This window comes from Eulemur rufifrons, unplaced genomic scaffold (genome assembly GCF_041146395.1).
Source record: "Eulemur rufifrons isolate Redbay unplaced genomic scaffold, OSU_ERuf_1 scaffold_323, whole genome shotgun sequence".
NCBI lineage: Eukaryota > Metazoa > Chordata > Mammalia > Primates > Lemuridae > Eulemur > Eulemur rufifrons.
The window spans coordinates 55,001-69,961 of NW_027183105.1; positions in this window are offsets into that span (position 1 = coordinate 55,001).

Consider the following 14,961-nt stretch of genomic DNA (forward strand, 5'->3'; position numbering starts at 1 on the left):
TGGAACGCCGGCCCGGCCCGGCGTGACCCTCCCCCAGAGTTCAGGGGGGAGGCGCGGACCACGTTAGGCGAAGAGTGGCACTCGGCCCCCACCGCGGGGGCCGGCGGACCGCTCCCCCCCACGGCAGGGGAGGAGGGAACTCTGCCCACGCACAACTGGCAGCCGCAGGGGCGGCGGCTGACGACGCGCAGAGAGGCGGCGGGCTGGGGGATCCGACAAACCCCAGAAGAGGACACGCCTCCACGATCGCTAGAGAAGACGCTTTCTCGCCGAAGGTGGATCGCCCCCGACCCCCGGTCGCCCCCGTAAGGGCCCTGGGCGGAGGCGTTCAGGCACGCCCCGGGGGAGGTGTGGGGGGGGTCTGCGGCATGGGGCAAAACACGCACGGTTGGCGACTCCTGAGCGTTCGCGGTCGGGGCCCCTGGTCCAAAAGCCCCCTCACTTCGAGGGGAACACTCCCCCGTCGGTATGGGAGAGGGGTCACCGAGGCAGACCAGGCCGGTGGCAGAGGCCCCCCACGGGGCCGGCCGGCACCACGTCGCCGGCCCAGCCCCACCACGATCGCCCACACGACCGTGCAACCACCCCCCCCTCGGGCAGGGTGGGAAGAGCACAAGCCGTGCGCTCGCCTTTCGAAGTCCGCCACGCACACATCGTGGGGACGCCGAGACAACGCCCCCCGCCCGCCCACGCAGCGCAGGAGGATGCCTCTAGGCTTGCCCGCCTCGACCCCCCCAACCCCAAGCACGCTGCTCGAGGGTGTACCCAACGCAGCAGACGCTGCAGCGGCGACCAGAGGGGGACGCCGGGAACGAGGACGACAACCACCGCTCGGTTTCGGGCACCTTGGAGAACAACCCGGTGCGCTCCGGGGGCACCACAAAAGGGCCACACAGACCCAGCAGCCGCGCGCCAAACGGGGCGCGCGACCGGGCGGGCGGCACGGCCCCGCACCCGTCCGTCGCGGGCAGGGGGGACCCCGGCCAGGCAACAGCCACACAGGGCGAGCGAGGGCTGCCCGCTGCGTCAAGAGGACTCACGACCCCCCGCCAACGCCACGAGGCCGAGGGCGGGGCGACCGCGGTCGGGCCGGATAGTCTCGCACCCGCGCCTCCCACGCACCGCCCACAGGCGGGGAAGGAGAGGTGAGGTGCCCGCGGGCAGAACGAGAAGAGCGGCCACCATTCACCATGAATGGACCGTCCCTCGCCTGGCACGCGGCTCAAGGCCCGGGAGAGCGCGACGTCACCACATCGATCAGGCCCCGAGGACGGGGAGGGTTGGGGGAGGTCAGTCAGACCGGCGAGGACAGCGATCGGAGGAGCCCGCTTCAGCCTCGCCAGCCCCGCCTCCCAAGCACAACCCAAAGACGAGGACCGCCTGACACGCAACGGCACAGAGCCAGCGGGGTAAGGGGGAAGGTTGCCGCAAACCTCCCCCCCTCCCCCGGGTGCCGTCTCTCGAGGGGACAAGAGACCAACGCGAGAGGCGGGCACCACCGTCGGGACACTCCGACGCCCTAGAGCCGGCGCGCGGGCCCAGGCGGTCAGCTCAAAGGGAACAGGGCAGGGCGCTGGATCCCCAGGAACCCAGAACCCTGTCCGCGTGCGGAGGCCCAACCCCTCCAGCGACAGTCGCCGAAGGACAGCGTGTCAGTACTAACCTGCAGGCGGAAGATGACGATATGAGGTGATCAAAAACACCGCGCAGGAAGACGGGGACCGAGCCACTTGAACACGCCTGCCCCCACGACACTCGACACGGCCACCTGTCCCCAGCAGGTCCCCAGCGCCAGCAGACAAGGGGCACTCAGGGACATCTGGTCGGCCCCCGTGGCGTAGAGGGCCAGGGAGGCCCTCACCGTCCACGCGCGCCACCCAGGGCCCAGCACGGGGACTTGTGGAGGAGAAAACATCGGGACGGGACCGCCACGGCCCACGAGCGGCCGCGGGCCGACAGGGGTCGCCCTCGCCGGCCACCCAGGGCCACCCAGGGCCCGGTCCCCGGCCCCAGCACGGGGACTTGTGGAGGAGAAAACATCGGGACGGGACCGCCGCGGCCCACGAGCGCCCGCGGGCCCACAGGGGTCGCCCTCGCCGGCCACCCGCGCCACCCAGGGCCCGGTCCCCGGCCCCAGCACGGGGACTTGTGGAGGAGAAAACATCGGGACGGGACCGCCGCGGCCCACGAGCGCCCGCGGGCCGACAGGGGTCGCCCTCGCCGGCCACCCAGGGCCACCCAGGGCCCGGTCCCCGGCCCCAGCACGGGGACTTGTGGAGGAGAAAACATCGGGACGGGACCGCCGCGGCCCACGAGCGCCCGCGGGCCCACAGGGGTCGCCCTCGCCGGCCACCCGCGCCACCCAGGGCCACCCAGGGCCCGGTCCCCGGCCCCAGCACGGGGACTTGTGGAGGAGAAAACATCGGGACGGGACCGCCGCGGCCCACGAGCGCCCGCGGGCCGACAGGGGTCGCCCTCGCCGGCCACCCGCGCCACCCAGGGCCCGGTCCGCGCCCCCAGAGTAGGACTCGGAGGAAGCCACGGACGACTGGGTGCCACTCACAGGGCTGTCCCTGCCTCCCGAGCGGGAACCAGGGAAAATGGGTAGGAAAGGCGAGGCCGAGGGAGAGGGACACGCATGCACGGGACGGCGGCCGGTCGCCGGACACCCTCCTCTCCCGTCCGCGTGTGCCGTCTCCTTCCTGTCCCCGCGGGGTGGGTCGGGTCTCCAAAGCGGCCACAGCGTGCTGGTCGACCTGCCCGGGCAGCCCCGCAAGCCGCCTGGCTGGCTGAGCCTGGAAGCGCGGCGACAACGTCCTCCCGCCACACAGCCCTGCAGGCCCAAGCTCTGCCTCCCAGATGTCCCAGCCGGCGTCCCGGCACGAACCAGATGGCCCCGCGAAGGCTGCTTGCTTCCCGGAACTCAGCCTCGCTCGCATCGGGGACTGTCCCCTGCTTTGCCTGCTGCACCGAAGATTCAGAGGACAAGAGACTTGTAGAAAAGCGGCCGCCAGGTGGAGCCCGACCACAACCGGCGCCAGCCACCAGAGGTCTGCTGCAAAACACGGGGCAACCCTCTGGAGCCCATCATTTCAGAGTCCAGAAGGTCCCCCGGGGGCATCAAACACAGTCCCCCTACTCCCCACGGAAGCCATCGAAAAATGACGGGTCAGTCTAGGGCCACGCCACCCTGAACGCGCCCAATCTCGTCTGATCTTGGAAGCTAAGCAGGCCCCGGCCTGGCTAGCACTGGGATCAAAGAAAGGATGGGTCGGCCCGACCACCGACATCGTCCACCAAACCCGTCTCTGCACAGACCACAACATAGCCGAGAGACAGACAGGCAGAAACAGAAAGAGAGAAAGGGAGAGAAAGGAAAAGAACAGAAAGAAAAGAGACGGAGAAACAGAGAGAGAAAGTCAGAAAGAAGAAAACAGTAAATAAGAAAAGACAGGAAGAGGGCACGGGGAAGAAAGAAAAAGGAAGGGAGGAAGGAGATAGGAAACACAGAAAGACAGAAGGAAAGAAGAAATAAGGAAAGAAAAGACAGGCAGAAAGAAAGAGAATGAGAAAAAGGAAGGAAGGATGGAAGCAGAAAGAAAGAAGAAAGAAAGAAAGACAGACAGAGACAGAAGGAGGGAAAGAAAGAAAAGAAAAAGAAAGGAAGTTAAGAGAGAAAAAGAAAGAGCACGGAAAGATGGAAAGAGAAAAAGATAGAGAGAAGGAAGGAGAGAGACAGTATAGAAAGAGACAGAAAGGAAGAAGGAAGGAGAGAGAAAGGAGAGAATGAGAAAGAAAGAAGGTAGGAAAGTAGAAAGGGGGAAGAAAGATGGAAAAAACAGAGATAGAAACACAGGATAACAGGAGAAAGGAAGAGAGGAAAGAAATACGGAAGGAAGGAAGGCAGGCAGGCAGGAAGGAAGACAGGAAGACTGAAAGAAGGAAAGAACAAAGAAGTAAAGAAAAGGCAGAAGGAGGAAGAGAAAGAAAGAAAGGGGGGGGGGAGAGATGATAGGATGAGAAAACCTTTCTGTCGTGGAATCATAAAACCCCTTCCTATCTTAGGATCATGAAACCCAGGGTGGAACTATGATACACTTCACATTCTCAGAGCACGCCGGCTGGTGAAACAAAGAAAGAAGTCAGGGACAGAGAGAACACATTCACGGGGCCTGGCCGGGGGCCAGGGTGGGGCGGCCCGAGGCTGTCGCCAGAGCCATCTCTGTGGCAGGACGTCGCAACACGCCTACCGGATTTTCCCATAACGCTCGCCCGCCGCCAGGTGACCCCCGTCATCCACCGATCCAAGTGTCAGCCTGGAAAGGACGGGCTCCCTCGTGGGGGAGGGAGCGTGGGGGCGGGAGTGGGTACACACTGGGTCGCAGGCCTCCTCCCGGCCCCTCTCGGACCACGTCTCTCAGCCCTCGGGCACACTCCCCACCACTAGTCGACCAGAGAGCCCCCGGGGGCGGGGGGCCGGAGGGGGGCGTCCACGGCAGGGAGAGAGGACAGGGACCCATCGGCCCGTGCTAGATGCCACGGGTGGAGGCAGGACCTGCTGAAGACACACGAACAGTACGGAGAGGTTCAGAGCGGGGCCTAGGCGCAGCCACTCACGATGATCTCACAGTTGGACTATCTGTCACGGTGGACCGAAGCGCATGAAGTGGGCGCTCCCGGAAACGGCGTGTGTGTGTGTGTGTGTGTGTGTGTGTGCGCGCGCGCGCGCGCGCGCGCGTGTGCCTGTGTGTGGGAGGGAGAGAGAGAGAGAGAGAGAGAGAGAGAGATGGGAGAAGACGGTCGGTACATTCACTCACTCCTGTACCCGGGCCAGTCGTTTCTCCCGAAGGACAGAAATCCATAAAACACCCACGTCTAAAGAGTGTTTACACAGAGCTAACCCTAGGTCGAATCAGTCTGGAGTCGAGTGCGGGGAATCCTATGGTCCCAAACTGGGACTCCAGTCCCGGCCCCATAGCAAAAGGGGGTCATTTCTCAGAAAACGCACGCACACAGAATCGGGTAACGTTTATACAATTTTATACCGTGGTAGTGACTTCCTTCCCCGCCCCCGTGTTCTTAGGATCGGTCTCACTACATAGTACTTTTTTTTTTTTTTTCTGAGCTTTATTTTATTTTATTTTATTTTACTGTCATTTCGTTAGAGATGATGGGGAGGGGTGGCGGGGGAGCAGGGCATAGTTCACTCACTGGAAGCCTCAAACTCCTGGGCTCCAGCGATCCTCCTTCCTCAGCCTCCCAAATCGCTGGGGCTACAGGCGTGTGCCACCATGCCCGGCTAATTTTTTTCTATTTTTGGTAGAGACGGGGGTCTTGCTTTTGCCGAGGCAGGTCTCGAACTCCTGACCTCAAGCGGTCGGTCCTCCTCCCCGCCTTGGCCTAGGATTACAGGCGTGAGTCACCAAGCCTGGCCTGGATCGGTTTTTAATAGGTAAGGTCTACGAGACATCCCAGTCCAAACATCGATTCGGTGGGTCTCTACAGGACTCCGGGCGGAGATCCGATCTGGGGTTTACAACGTGGAGAATTAAGGCCTGGCTAGCAAAGAGCCCAGTGACTGAAGAGGGACGATGCTCGTCAGTCGTACAGAGCCTGAAAAGATGCAACACGGGGAAACGTTTCCAGGTTCCTCTCAGAAGAGGATGTCAGATGAGATGCCGAAACGAAAAGAATGGGTTCAAGCCAAAAGGAAAAATAGATAAATAAGTCAATAAATAAAACTACGGGAGACAGCCAGGAGACACTGTTTCCTCAGAAATGGCTAGGAAGCCTCCCAGGATAACCTGGATAGCAGCATATGTTCCTCCTCCTCCTCCGGCTCCCTCTCTTGTGTTCGTGTTTGTTTTCTGTAAACGCCAAGATGGGGCAGGGGTGGGGGACACCACGCCGGGTGGGCGAGCAGATCACCCTTCCCACCACAGGAGGGAGCACACACACACACACACACCCACCCACCCACCCCAGGTCATCACTCTGTAGTTCCGCGTGAGTGAGGTGAGGCCCGGAACGGTGCTAGTAGCTTTCCAAGTGGTCAAAAAGAATGCACAATAACTGGACCGAGGCCTGTCTGGACGCTGTAAAGGCCCACTTGAAAACTTATGCTTGCTCGCTAGGTGACCGATGTCCGCTTGACCTATGTCTGTAATTGGAAATACGTACCTTGCGGAGATAAAACAAAGCAATTAACTTGTAACTAAGTGTTTAAACTTTCCAGCTGCCTGTCGTAAAATTGATTGTGCTTGCTTAACGCCTGAAAGAATGTTCCTTAATTGGAGCTATCTGTTTCTGTAAACCTGCTCGCTTAAAGACTGTAACCGAAACGAAACGGGGCCCGAGGCTGGTCCCGGACCACACAGCTGCGGAGTAGGTGGTATAGTGTTGTTTCAACCGCCGTGCCTAAAGTCACGGAGCTCTAGCTTAGGATAGTCTGAAACCTTCCTGCTTTTTTCGGCTCGGGGCCATTCTCTGTACCTGTACCCTAACAGGGCAGGGGGTGGTCGCTGGCCAGCTAATGTGGACTCATGACTTGGCTCAATTCGGTCTCTAGGTTGTCCTGTCTCGCACTCCGTACTATAACAGATGCCACACCGGTTCAACCCAGCTCTGAAGGAAAGAAATGCCGAGCGTTCCACTAGCCGGAGGAAGGCAAAACGCACCTCTGCCTTCCTCTGAGGGCACGTCTGAGTGAACGGGTCGTTCTCCCTGCCCGTCACCCCAAGCCCCTCATCCCGGACCCCACCACACCCGGCCTTGACCTCCTCGGCCCTGCCCACCAGGCCCCATCATGGCCTCTGGAGCCTGGGCTCTCTCTCTCTCCAGGCACTGGCACTGCCCCCCGCCCCCACCCCGGGACCTGAGATCCAGGGCCTCTGTCTCCCAGGCCTCCCAGCTGTCTTGACTTGCGGACTCAGTGCCTGCTCTGCCAGAGAGACCTCTTGCTGCGGGGTGGCTCTCAGTGGCTGCATCTCAGCGGTCTAACGTGTCCCCCACCATCCACGTGGCCGCCGGCGTCAGGCTTCGGTGCCGTAGTGCCACCCTGCCTCCCTTCCGGGGGAATCCCACGCTGCCTCAGGCCCATTATGACCTGGAAGAGGCTGCACCTGTGGGGTCTGCCCATTTCCACTACCCCCCCCCCACACACGTCACCCCCCGGTCCCCCCATAGGGGTTAGGAAGAAGGCAACACTTTCTGGTACAAGGGTTGAACTGAAGGGGCGAGTGAGTGGCCACCTGGCAGGGGCATCGCAACAGATGGCTGAAGAAGTCAGCCGCCGAGTGCAGAAATGTCACGGAACTTGGGGTGCCACTGCCTTGCTGAGATAGGGCCAGGGCAGGCTTTAAAAGGCTAAAATTCTGCCTGCCTTTGGTACGTTAATACAGAACCCATGGTCCTTTCTAATTTTTGATTCCCGGAGAGGCAGGAAGTATTCCAAATGGCCACGCCATGGCTTTTCTAAATTGCCCACAAGGCCTTCTCCGACCCAGCGGGTCAGGGGTTTGCTTTGGTGTTACATCGTGGTAAAAGAGACATCCCACAGCAGTGACCATGTCCATCGACTCCGTCGGCGCTCTCAGGCTCGTAGTCCCACTTTTCAGACAAGCCTGGATGGCCACTCCGTGTCACTCTTTGCCAAATGCCAGCCACTCTCCTCCCCGCCCCGCATCCCCCATTTGGCCACCACAACTCTTCATCCCCAGGCGCCCTCCGGTAAAGTGTGCTCCTGTCTGTACACCTACTCCGTTGGGGGCGGGGGGGGGGGGCCGGAAGTTGGCACAAGAGGTGGCTGGTGGCCGGAGCAGGCCCGCCACCTTGAGTGTGTGGAACAGCGCTGAGGATTTCCTAAGGGAAGAAAGAGGGTGGGGAGAGCGAGAGAGCATCTCCTCCTCGTGAACCTCACAGATGATTGAGGACAAACAGGCCTGCACGGGGAGGGGGGGGGCAGGGAGGGTGCCGAGTCTGCACCAGAGAAAATGGCTTTGTGGGGGGGTGGGAGGGGAAGAGGGCAGAAAGATTTTCTGTCTTTTTAAAACTTCCCCCAGGCTTTTGGGAACTTGCAGCCCGGCCTGCATCCCTGAGGCACGTTAACTCTTTGGTTATAACTCCAGGTGGCCCCCAGGGTGGGCGGCCCACAGAGTTCAAGGGACTTCTTCTCAGCAGAGACGGGACCTTTAGAACAGCTAACTGCAGTAATTGCCTGAAGCTGAGAACCAACCCTCCCTCCTTTAAAACCTCTGTATTTCTGCCTAGGCCTATGTTCACGAAATTTGGGGGTTTGAGACTGAGAAGCTCTACCCTATTTATTTCCTCCTTTGTCAGCAAAGTAGACTCTCTGTTTTCTTACTCCTCATACCGCTTGTCCTCGTTATTCGGCCTCGTGGACAAGCAGCTGAGCTTTCGGTCACAAGTCCACACCCCAGGGTGGAGGGGTCCAATCCACCCCTGTCCAGACCTGGGCCCTTCCTGCCTCCCTCTCGAGACGATCTGTTTGGCAGCCCAGCCGCCTTGGACTGGGCCACAAGGAGGACACAAAGTAAAGACCCAGCCCCCCCGCCCCCCCCCCCCACACACACACACGGCAGTGGCGGTGGGTGGCAGTTCTCCAAGGGTTTGGGGCTTTTCCTGAGGCAGGAGACGGAGGGGACTGATTTCTTTAGAGCTCCGTCCCCTCCCCCATGCGCTGTGCCGCCTGGAAGCGGCAGCTCGCGGGGCGGGGTCGGGGCTGAAAGCGGCTCCGCCCGAGAGAAGCCCGAGGCGGCTACGTGCAAGCGCGCATGCGCAGTCAGCTCGCGGGGCGGGGTCGCGGCTGAAAGCGGCTCCGCCCGAGAGAAGCCCGAGGCGGCTACGTGCGAGCGCGCATGCGCAGTCAGCGCAGTGAGTGGAGGAGGGGTGGAAAACGGCGGAAGGGCTCCGCCGGGGGCCCGGCCATCTGTGCGGCCGGGCTAGGGGTTTGCCTCTTGGGCCGGGAGCTCGTACCCCGCCCCCAGCCCGCAGGCAATCCCGAGGGGCAGAAGCACGACTTGCTGGGCACCTCCTCGGGCGAAGCGGTCGCGGTGGCTGGGTTACGTGGGGCCCAGACGAGTCTCTGGTTCTGGGAGCGGCACCTCCCCCACGCGCCTCTCCTCTTGGGCCTTCACCCCTCCCCCCCCCCCCCCCCCGCTCCGGCCCCAGGGGATGGGAGGAGTGGGGGGCAGGGAGACGACCTCAGGGAGGAGCCAGACCAACTGAATGAAAGCTTTTCATGAACTCGTGTGTCTTTGCCAGGGAAACACCATTTCTGGAGTCTATGAACTAAAATAAAATCTTAAGCCGCCCCCCGCCCGCCACCGCCAGCTGACCCGTCCCGTGGTTGGCCCAGGGAACCCTAGAAAAACCCTTAAACCTGAGCTGCTGCCCCGCAAGGACAGGGGAAGTCAGACACCCCTCCCTGATGGAGTCAGATTTTATAACAATGAGATACTGAATGTCCGACGGGCCTAAGGCCAGGCAAGACAAAGCTTAACGCATATCTAGCAGGCCAACCGTTTACTGAACTACAGGGCACTTGAGTTTTGGGTAAACTGTCCAGTGGCTTGTCTGTGATTAGCAGACCTCCTTACCTTAACTGAAAACATGATGCAAAGCCTTTAGGCAGAGGTTCATTTATGTCATCAATTGCAAATCAAAGAATCTTTAAACCCAGCTGTAAACCTGTAAACACCGCACCCTCCCTCCCCCGCCCCCCCCCAACTGCCAGATGTCCTGCCTTTTCAGCCCAGACCAATGTACCCCTTCCATGTTTTGATTTGTGATTTTACATGTAATTCCTGTCTCCCTAAAATGTATGAAGCCAAACTGTAACCCACCCCACCACAATGGGTCCGCTTGCTCAAGGCTTCTTGGGCGTAGCTCTCTGGGCCATGATCACGGCCGTTGGGCTCAGAATAAAACTCTTTAAATTATTTTGCAGTGATTTGGGGTTCTTTTCCATGGACGAGTCAATCGTGTTCACATTATTTTAGCCTTGGGAGCTTTTTCTTTTCTATTATGTCTGATCCTGATCGCTAGCCAGGTATTCATTCATATTTTTGGTTGGTGGTGGTGCTCAAGCTCGTCTTTGTACATCCCAGATTGGCGTAAGCCACCGTGAATATGTTTTACACCTTCCAAGAGCTAGCGCTTATTGCCGTATCATAACCAGGGCTCGCAGCAATTTTTCTTTTTTTTTTTTTAAAGCTGCTTCCACTTTCCACCTAGGTATACATACGAGTATCCCCTTTAAATGAATGCTTGCATCGAGGAACCAGGAAGTGGTTTTTGTTGTTGTTGCTGTTGTTGTTTTCCCCCAGTCATTTATCTGCTCCTCAACCCTCATTATTTATCACACACACACACACACACCCCCACCCCATCTCTGTAGAAAAGCTCACGGAGATTGTTCATCCACCGCGTGCTTTCTGTTGACAGTATCTGAGACGATAAGGAGCACCATGCATTCTGTTCTAAGAGAAAAATTGCATATATCAGTATGATTATATTTTACTTCTTGTGTGAATTTAGTGGATCTCATAAAAGCTGATCTTGATTTTCACAGCAGAGAAAAGTGGGCTTCTGTTTTGGTTTTGTTTTTGTTTTTCTGGAGGGGTGGTGTCTTCACATAAGTGATCATCTTTACAAGTATGCTATATGCGAGAAATTTCAGAAAGCTGCAAAGAGTGACTTGTTGACAATGCTTGCATTGAATGATGTATCTGAATCTGTGAATCGAAGGGGTCAGCATCTGACCAGAAAGCACTGTTAGAAGAAGAGGGGTTTCGGGTCTTTTCCTAAATTGTATCTGCCTAAGGCGGAAAATATTTCTGTTTCCCTATGACATGGTATTTTCCTCACAAGCAGTGTTAATGGCTCCATATGTCTCTAGACTGGCTGCAGAGCAGAGACTCCATGGTCTCCACTACTTGACTCTGTCTGTCCAAGAATGGCCTCCACAGCTCTCCTCTGTGAGATATCCACTCTCAGAGGTGGCACGGTATGGTGGGTAGGGGGATATGCTGGATTTTGAAAACTCAGAGTTTGAACTCCAGTGCTTTATTTCTTAGCAACATGAACTTTGTCAGATCACATCACCCTGCTGAAGCCCAGTCACCTAAAGGGTAGAAAATGCAATGGATAGATTGACGCTTCTCTTCTCTTCTCCTCTCTTCTTTCTCTCTTTCTTTCTTTCCTTGTGTCTTCCTGTCTCTGTCTCTCTCTCTCTCTCTCTCTCTCTCTCTCTTTCTTTTTGTCTTTTTCTTTTTTTTCTTTTGACGGGCCCTCACTCTGTTTCCCAGACTAAAGTGCAGTAGCATCATCATAGATCACTGCAACTTCAAACTCTTGGCCTCAAGCGATCCTTTCCCCCTAGGCTTCCCAAAGTGCTAGGATGCAGTTTTATTTTTATCTGTGACACCATGGGAGGAAATATCTTTTAGGGTCATAGGGTCAGAAATTTAGATCTCTTCTTTGAACTCATGGTAGCGGCTAACTGGGATTTTCAGTGTGTAAACGTAAGCCACTTGTAATTTCACCAGTACTCCCGTTACTTGTCATCTATTCAGGAGGTGAACTCTTCTTCCCCTACCATCTACTGTTCAAACGCGTTGGCCACAAGGATAATTTGAATATCAGATTCAGAGCACAAATAATTAAGGTCCTGTAGCGTTAATAAGTAAAAGGGGCCACACACAAACCTGTGGAAGTCTGTGTCCCTTCCAGTTTTTTTGTTTGTTTGTTTGTTTTTGGGTCCCCCCCCCCCCCCCGAGACTGAGTCTCACTCTGTTGCCCGGGCTAGAGTGAGTGCCGTGGCGTCAGCCTAGCTCACAGCAACCTCAAACTCCTGGGCTCAGTCGATCCTCCTGCCTCAGGCTCCCCAGGAGCTGGGACCACAGGCATGTGCCACCATGCCCGGCTAATTTTTTTCTATATATTTTTAGTTGTCTGGACAATTTCTTTCTATATTTTTAGTAGAGACGGGGGCGGGGGGTCTCACTCTCGCTCGGGCTGGTCTCGAACTCCTGACTTTGAGCGATCCTCCCGCCTCGGCCTCCCAGAGTGCTAAGTTTACAGGCCTGAGCCAACGCATCCGGCCTGTGTCCATTCTTTAATGTTGTGTGTTGCTCAGTTATGAAAAGGCAAGGGAACATAAAATCCGAGTTTTAGGGATGACTTATAGGCTCAGTATTCTTTTTTTTTTTTTTTTTTTTTGCCTCCTCTAAGCCTATGTGAATATCAAGGAGGGTAAAAAATTCAGTGTTCTCAGTTCAGTGCCCAACCAACCTCTGTTTCCAGAGTAAAAATTGAGCATCCTATTACACCTTTATTTCCCTTTGGTATGCTAAGGCCCAACTCGGCAGAGAGGTCACTGTTTATTCTCTTGGCTAAGATCACATGTGCCATAGTCTGTCTGCTTTGTCTCCTTTAGGGGTAATCATCCAATCTTACCCGGGCCCCTCACATCCTCGTGACAATAGGCCTCCTTGGTTTACTGAAATAGAAAAGACCGGCTCATCAGCAATGTTTGATCGGTTGCTTCAGAAACAAATGTTGTTCTGCTTTCTTTACTATGTTTTTTTTTTTTTTTTCCTTCTTTCTTCCGTCAGACCCAATCCGATATAGGTGGGAGAGAAGGTAACCGGAGCCTCTTGAAAAACCGAAGTGAACCAAAGCGAGCTCACAGATTCAGATAGAAATCAGGAGGAAGAAAAATTGAGAGATAACATGGATTTTCTGTCTAGCGGGTGTTCTCACACTTCAATTTTACCAGAAGCGTTAGGTAGGATGACGATGACGATAATTGTGACAAACACTATTCTCATTGGACAGATAAGGAGGCAGGCTCAGAGTGACGAGTAACCTGGGCCTAAATAGATCGCTAAGAAGCATCATAGTGTGTTCCTTGGTTACGCTGTTTTGTGAAGCTCAAAAAGTTTGGGGTGCGCGTGCGCGTGCGTCCATGTGCGTACGCAATCATAGGTGTTCTAGTAAAACGGATATGAGGTAGGATTTCCCATACCTTCAATGATTTCATGTCCTGCAGGAACATAATGTTCCGGGATCAGGTTTTTATTCTGCCTTCTGTGCCACATGCTCAACATGCCTGTGACTTTACAGCCGAGACTTGCTCAGGGGGAGCCCATTCTCATCTTCTGGGAGGTTCTGCTAATCTTTAAAAGACAAGGACATAGGAAGATGATCCTATAACAACGACTGTGACCACGATTAAAGGCTTACTGTTTACCACGCGTGCTTCTGTGGGCTTTGCCTGCATTTGCTTTTTCACTCTGCACAATATCCCTGTGGGGTAGGCACCATGATTTCTGCATTTGCAGATGAAGAGGCTGAGGCTCAAGAGGATGTATGACTCGCCAAGTTACCAAACACGGAGTGTCGTCCAGGTAGCCAGTCCAGGCCCCCCGGCTCTGCAGCCACTCTGCAATGCTGATTCTGAGCCTGACCGTTTCATCACTGGTGGCTCCCTGAGAACCTTGACTCGGCCCCCTTCCTCAGTTCACTTGGGAAACATATTCATGTGTGTGTATTTCTCTCCTTCCCTCTCCCACCCCCCCCCCCCGTTTTAGTTTTTATTATTTTGAAAAGTGCATAGAACGATAAAAACTTTAAAAGTAGGAAAAAGCTTACGGAACACATAAGGACACAGAGAAAGAAAATATCTGTGTACAACAGTGCAACGCATTTGTGTTTTAAGTCGTGGTGTTGCAAAAGAGTCCAAAAGTTTAAAAGAAAGAAAAACAAACAAACAAACAAAAAAAAAAAAGCCAAACCACCATGGAAAAGTTTATGAAGTGAAAACACTTACAGTAAGCTAAGGTTAATGTATTATTGAAGAAAGAAATTTCTAAAGGTAAATGTCGTGTGGCCTAAGTGTCCAGGGTTTATGAAAACCTACAGTAAGTAATGTCCTAGGCCTTCACATTCACTCACCACTCACCGCCAACTCACAGACTCACCCAGAGCAACCTCCCGCCCGCCCTGCAAGCTCCATTCACCGTAAGTGCCCTGGCCAGGTGTCCCACTGCACAGAAACCTATTAGACTGCATTTCTTCCCATTACTATCAGTAGTTGTACATTTCTTAGGACTGTAGGCCTACGATACACCTCCAGGCATAGTTAGGGGTTGGGAAGAGGAGGGAAGAGGCCATTCTTCATTTATTTTTTTTTTTTTTTTTGTTGAGACAGAGTCTCACTTTGTTGCCCAGGCTAGAGTGAGTGCCGTGGCGTAGCTCACAGCAACCTCAAACTCCTGGGCTTAAGCGATCCTACTGCCTCAGCCTCCCGAGTAGCTGGGACTACAGGCATGCGCCACTATGCCCGGCTAATTTTTCTATATAGATTTTTAGGTGTCCATATAATGTCTTTCTATTTTTAGTAGAGACGGGGTCTCGCTCAGGCTGGTCTCGAACTCCTGACCTTGAGCAATCCACCCGCCTCGGCCTCCCAGAGTGCTAGGATTACAGGCGTGAGCCACCGCGCCCGGCCCATTCTTCATTTATTAATTGGGTAGCATGGGGGCAGGGGAGGCAGTTTCCTCCTTCTCCCCCTCTTGTTTTTCTTTATTCCTCTCCCAGTTCCCCCTTCCATCGTCTCGATGGATTTGGATGAGACGTAGACATTTTCTACGTCAGGCCTTAATCATACCGAGGGAGCAGGAGAAAAGTAAGCCGCCTACCATGACACGATGGAATGGAAGTTTGTCAGCCATTGACTGCTGTGGCATTCCGACATTTAGTGTCTTCAGGACATTCTATATTTCTGCTATCCCACTAGAATATATCTCCTCGATCACTACTGTGTGGCCACATCCCAGCTGTTTCGTGAGCCACCCTCAATGTTCGTGACGATGTAGTGTGGGGACTCCCTCCGTCTGGTGCCTTAAACTCGCACATTTGGGGTTTTGTATCAGGATA